The sequence below is a fragment of the Capsicum annuum genome, chromosome 2 (genome assembly GCF_002878395.1).
Source record: "Capsicum annuum cultivar UCD-10X-F1 chromosome 2, UCD10Xv1.1, whole genome shotgun sequence".
Classification (NCBI taxonomy): Eukaryota; Viridiplantae; Streptophyta; class Magnoliopsida; order Solanales; family Solanaceae; genus Capsicum; species Capsicum annuum.
Genome location: NC_061112.1, coordinates 102,311,707 through 102,318,072, shown reverse-complemented (window position 1 = coordinate 102,318,072; position 6,366 = coordinate 102,311,707). Strand labels below are relative to the sequence as shown.

Sequence of the window (6,366 nt, the reverse complement as noted above, 5' to 3'; positions counted from 1 at the left end):
GGGAAAATGCTTCAATTGTGGCAAAATTGGCCACAAGTCCACAGATTGTCGAGCCCCGAAGAAAGGCAAGAAAAAGGACCAAGCGAACATGATTGAGTCCAACAAAGAATATGATGATTTGTGTGCTATGTTCATGGCATGCAACTTGGTGGGAAATCCACGCGAATGGTGGATGGATTCTGGTGCCACACGCCATGTTTGCACAAACAAAGAGTTGTTCTCGTCATTTGCTCCGGCTCAAGCAGAAGAAATGCTTTACATGGCGAACTCCGCTACTGCTAAGGTGGAGGGAACAGGAAAAATTTGCCTAAAGATGACTTCCAGCAAGGTCTTGACACTGAACAATGTGTTATATGTTCTGGAGTTACGTAGGAATTTAATTTCTGTTTCACTCCTAGATAAGAACGGATTCAAATGTGTAACCGTTTCTGGAAAAATTGTAGTGAGCAAAGGAGAAATGTATGGGAGGAGGCTATCCTTACGGCCAATTGTATACTCAACAGAGTTTCCCATAGTAAGACACAATCAATTCCTTACGAAAAATGGAAAAGAAGAAAACCTAACTTGAAATATTTCAAAGTGTGGGGTTTTCTAGCAAAGGTTCAAGTTCCTATACCTAAAAGGGTTAAGATAGGGCCTAAAACGGTGGACTGCGTGTTCATTGGATATGCTAAAAGCAATAAAGCATGTCGATTTTTGATTCATAAATCCGAACATCCGGATATAAATGAAAATACGGTAATTGAATCAGATAATGCTGAATTTTTTGAAAACATTTACCCATATAAAATTAGACATGAACAGTCTAGTGGAGGATCTAAACGACCTCGAGATGAACCAAGTGAGAATGTACATAATGAAGAAAATTCAAGACGTAGTACATGTCAAAGAACGTCAACTTCGTTTGGGTCGGATTTTGTAATATTTCTCTTAGAAAATGAACCTCAAATATTTAAAGAAGCGATGTCATCGTCAGACTCATCCTCTTTGGAAAAAGGCGGTCAATAGTGAGATTGATTCAATCTTAAACAACCATACATGGGAATTGGTTGACCTTCCTCCTGGAAATAAACCTTTAGGTTCTAAATGGATCTTCAAAGGGAAAATGAAGACAGATGGTGCTATTGACAAATACAAGGCAAGACTTGTAGTAAAAGGCTTCAAACAGAAGGAAGACCTTGATTACTTTGATACATACTCGCCAGTAACAAGGATAACCTCGATTCGAATGTTAATTGCCTTAGCGGCGGTATATGATCTTCAACTCCATCAAATGGATGTAAAAACCGCATTCCTAAATGGAGATTTGGAGGAAGAAATTTACATGGAACAACCTGAGGGTTTTGTGGTTCCAGGAAAGGAAAACAAGGTGTGTAAACTTATTAAGTCATTATATGGACTAAAGCAAGCACCAAAACAATGACATAAGAAGTTTGACCAAACTATGTTGGCAAATGGATTCAAAATAAATGAATGTGATAAATGTCTTTATATTAAAGACACTCCAAATCACCAAGTCATTGTATGTTTATATGTGGATGATATGTTGATCATCAGTAGAGACATTTCTGACATAAATGCAACAAAAGGAATGCTCGAGAGCAAGTTTGATATGAAGGACCTTGGAGTTGTAGATGTGATCTTAGGTATAAGAATCCATCGAACTCCACAAGGGTTGGCATTGTCACAGTCTCATTATATCGAAAAGGTACTTGACAAGTTCAAGTATATGGAATTCGGTATTGCCAAGACTCCATTGGATGCGAGCTTTGCATTTCGAAAGAATGAAGGTGAAAGTGACTCGCAATTGGAGTATGCAAGAGTATTGGGATGTTTAATGTATATAATGAACTGTACACGATCAGACATAGCATGCGCTATCAGTAAATTGAGTCGTTACACGAGTAATCCTAACAAAACTCATTGGATGACAATGAAAAGAGTTTTGGGGTATCTTAAATACACTCTAAATTATGCTTTGCATTATAATAAATATCCTGCGGTACTTGAAGGATATAGTGATGCAAATTGGATAAGTATTTACTATCGGTGGAGGAGCAATTTCTTGGAAACAGACTTGTATCGCTCGCTTTATAATGGAATCTGAATTTATCGCATTGGATAAAGCCGGTGAAGAAGCAGAATAGCTCCGGAATTTCTTAGAAGATATTCCTTATTGATCCAAGCCAGTGGCACCAGTATGTATACACTGTGATAGCCAAGCGACAATAGGTAGGGCAGGGAGCATGATGTATAACGGTAAATTTCATCATATAAAACGAAGACATAATACCGTTAGAGAACTTCTCTCTAGTGGAATTATCACTGTAGATTATGTAAAGTCAAAGGATAATGTGTCGGATCCACTTACAAAAGGCCTATCTAAAGAAGGAGTGGAAAGAACATCCAAGGGAATGGGTTAAAGGCCTAGGACAAGTCAGCATGGCGGTAACTCTACGTAGCAGACTGGAGATTCCAAGAGCTAGGTTCAAGGAGATCAAACAAAGTTGTGTCTGACAGGTTCAACCTTGTCAATTACCCAACCCATTCTCATGATGTAGACAATGTATAGTAAACAAAGATAAGACTTAAGATAAAAAGTATTTTAATGATTATGTAAATTTGGCAGATTTGACCAAATAGTTTAATCTATAGGATTGAACGTTTAGAAATCACCTATGTGTGGGCGAAGTGGAAGCCGCTTCAAAGAGAATGTTAGTAAAGGCCTATTCTCTAAGCTCTCATGAAAATCGAGACGTGTTCATGGCTGAAAAGAACAAAACCGTAAGAACCATAAACGGTAAAAGGCTGGTTGTGTGACGTGTTGTCTAGGTGTACATTAAAGCTCGACGGTTCAAAGATATCAAATCTACCGATTGACCGAGTGCATCCGATGCATGTTCACTATGGAAAGTTCAAAGGGAAACCCACTTATCCAGATGTAATCAGTTTTTACTTGATGATCACATACTTGTCCGTAAAACTTTTACGAAAAATAGCCATTCCCCATTCATGTGGGGGATTGTTGGGTTCATAGTATATGAATGAAGTGTAAATGGAAAAAAATGGAGAAAAATTGTGGAAGGAAGGAGATACCAATTTAGAAGGTATACTCCCAAAGTGGAAAGTCCACTAATTCTCCCACATTGGTGGGAGAAGGAAACTTTGTAGTGTTTATATTAATGAACAATTACTCCACATGATAATTGAGGCAAGAAAATAGAGATGCCTCGTGCCGTCGTCGTCGTCGCTCGGCTCGGCTTCGGATTTGGATTTGGCAAATGATCGATCGATGAGATCTGTCTTTTTGGACAAATTTTATTTGATGAAAATATGATCTGAATATATGTAAAACGCAGGAAATATTTTCTGTTGGACTCCATTTATATTCCGAAACAGTGTTTTGAAACTGTGCAATGAACAGTGTTTCGAAACTGTGCAGGCATTGTTTGAACTAATGCTGCTTCTGAACTGCTGTATTGTTTCTGAACTGATGTACTGGTTGAACAAACTGATGCAACCATTCAGCAAAAGGACACACTTATTCATGAAACAAGATGACTGTTCAAGAAAAGATGCAATCTTTCATGAACAGACATAAACTTACAGCAAAGGTGCAACCTTTGGATTGAACCATTGCCTCTCTTCAGAAGAGGCATGTTGTGGCTATAAATAACCTGCTTTCTTCCACAGGTTAAGAAAGAAAAATTTTCAGAATTACAAGCTTCTTCTTCTTCTTAGAAATACACTTTAAATACTCTTAAGTGTGATCATTCAAACCGTGAGTGTGTTCGAAGAATCCGCCTATTTGAGGTACCTCTATAGTCGTATTGAAGGCCATTTTATCTTGGGAAGAAGATTCCATAACCTCGGGTACAGTGAGGGAAATTATTCCTTAAGGAAAGTCCATGAATTCGGACGACTTGGCCTTAATCATTTCTGTTTCATCTTTATTTTCTGAAAAATAAATACATCTTTGGAAAGGTCATTTTGATCTTGTGTTGAGGGTATTTAATACTTCATTGTGTTTTTGTTCTTATTTGAACTCGAGTTGAAGTTGTTGTTCTGTTATACAGATTCTACGTACCCGTATTGTGGAAGATAACAGTTTTTACTCTCAAAGTATTCATATGCATGTTAAATGTTGAAGCAACTGGATGTATTTAAAACTTTAAATTATGCTAAAAATATTAAATTGGAGCATCAAACATTGCTATGGCCTTTGGACACATTTTTTCAGTCATGTGCTGATATTCTTGTGGAGGTGTACTTGTATTCTGGAGAACATAAGCGGATTGGTAATTTCATACGGATCTGTTTATATTTTGAAGTACTTGTATTTTATATTGTATAATACTTGACTGTGGTGCGCGCATATGCAATGGGGCTATAGTTAGTGAACACTACAATTGAGGCATCTCCTGTCTTTTTCTCAGCATACTACAGTCTCATTCCTTTCATAATAATAGGAAATCAGTAATCCAATAATGAAAATTTATGACTTTCTTACCAACTCTCTCTTACTATTTGTTTCATCAACTCATTAGTTTTCGGGTATGTTTATTCTGTTATCTGAAGCTTAGCTATCCTCACTCTGCATCCATTCGGAAGGGTTGGCTGGCATGCCAAATCATCAAAGCTGGTAATTTTTACAGGATTAATGGGATTTATCATTGAACCATTCGGAAGGGTTGGCTGGCATGCCAAATCATCAAAGCTGGTAATTTTTACAGGATTAATGGGATTTATCATTGAACAGGTAACTCCTATTTTGTTTGACTGTTCACTGTGCCTTCTCTCCTGGCAAAGTAAACTATGTTAACCTAATTGTTCGAAGCTCATGACATCCATTGAAAGCAGACTTTTTATACGGGATTGAGAGGGTATTGAAGCTTTCAGTTCCAAATTTATGTCTGGCTCTGCATGTTCTACTGCCTCTTTCATCTTTGGTATGGCCTCTAAATTTGATTTATAGATTTAGTATGCGTACGAACTTTATTTGCAGATCATCGTCTTTCTTGCCATATATTTTGATGTTCCAATTGTATTTGCTAGGTATTTATACTTTATAGTAATCTGAGTGTTAGGAACATTCTTACTGTGTATTTTCATTCTCAAAAAAAATTTCTTACTCTGTATTTATCATCATGCTTTCCTGTTTTTCGTTTTAAATATGTTTAACTAAACTATTCTCTTATTAACCATTTAAAGTGCTGATCACATTATACTTAACTGGATTATCTAACTGCCATGAGTTCCAAGTTGAGGGGGAGAAAAATTGAAGGACCAGACAGAAGATGCAAAATGGGTTGGGAGGTGCTTAATGAGCCTGAGTAGTTTTAACTCAGTAAGTTTATATGCCTGCTTGATATTTATCCAAACACCAACATATGATAGCTGCACATGATATCTGCCTGTTAAATGCTGGAGCCAAAATTTGGATGGATATACTGCAAGACTCTTGTGTTAGATTATGAGAAGTTATCACATTTCAGGATGAAACGCCAGAATTTTTTCTGTTATATCTGAATAACTACTAAAATATGAATTATGTGTACTAGCACTGCAACAGAATTGAGTTTTATTTTCGTAATGCATATCTTTGTAGGCTAAATATACTTGTGGAACTTACTGCAACTGAATAGTTCTATTTACATTATACATCTCTCTGTAGGCTAAATATACTTGCAGAAATTCTTCGGTTTGGGGATCGTGAGTTCCATAAAGATTGGTGGAATACAAAGACTATTGATGAGGTAGATTAAAACATCACACTGTCTTGTTCTTTTAGCTTCTGCATCCCAACAATTTCAGAGCTTGCTTGGGTTTCTCATTTATTTCTTTTTTTTTGCGCCACTGTGGCTGCTGTTATCAGTATTGGAGACTCTGGAATATGGTATGTAATTCTAACTTCTTTTTATGTCATTGCCTGATTTTTGTACTTGCAAAAAATGTGTGCGCGTCTTCATCACTCTCAGAATATTAATGTTTCGGTCTTGTGATAAATGGCATTACAAATCCTATTTTCCTCATGTTTGAATTGCTTAGGTTGGCATTGGGGTAAATTTTGCATTAGACAAGTGGATGTTATACTGTCTTGCTTGATTTTGGCCATATGTGAAACTATATATAAGAGAAGTCTTCGCTGTTTCTGGTCGTCTGGCTAGCTCTTAAGAAAAGTTGAACAATCTGACGTTCAATGTCTCTGAAGGTTGAAAGTGGCAGCCCGAAAAAATCTCTCAAGACGACAGAATCTAGCGGGTGGGGGGTGGGGTGGGGGTGTCTATATATGTTGGGTTATGCACTCATTTGGCCACTGATTATATTGGTAAATGACTTTCATACATGGCTATGCACATATGTGGG

At 37.1% G+C, this 6,366-nt stretch overlaps 1 pseudogene; it reads left to right on the top strand.

Annotated features, from left to right (window-relative positions):
• The window catches only part of LOC107858851, a 16,993-nt pseudogene extending 11,391 nt beyond the window's left edge, over positions 1 to 5,602 (top strand).
• The last annotated feature ends 764 nt before the right edge of the window (positions 5,603 to 6,366 follow it).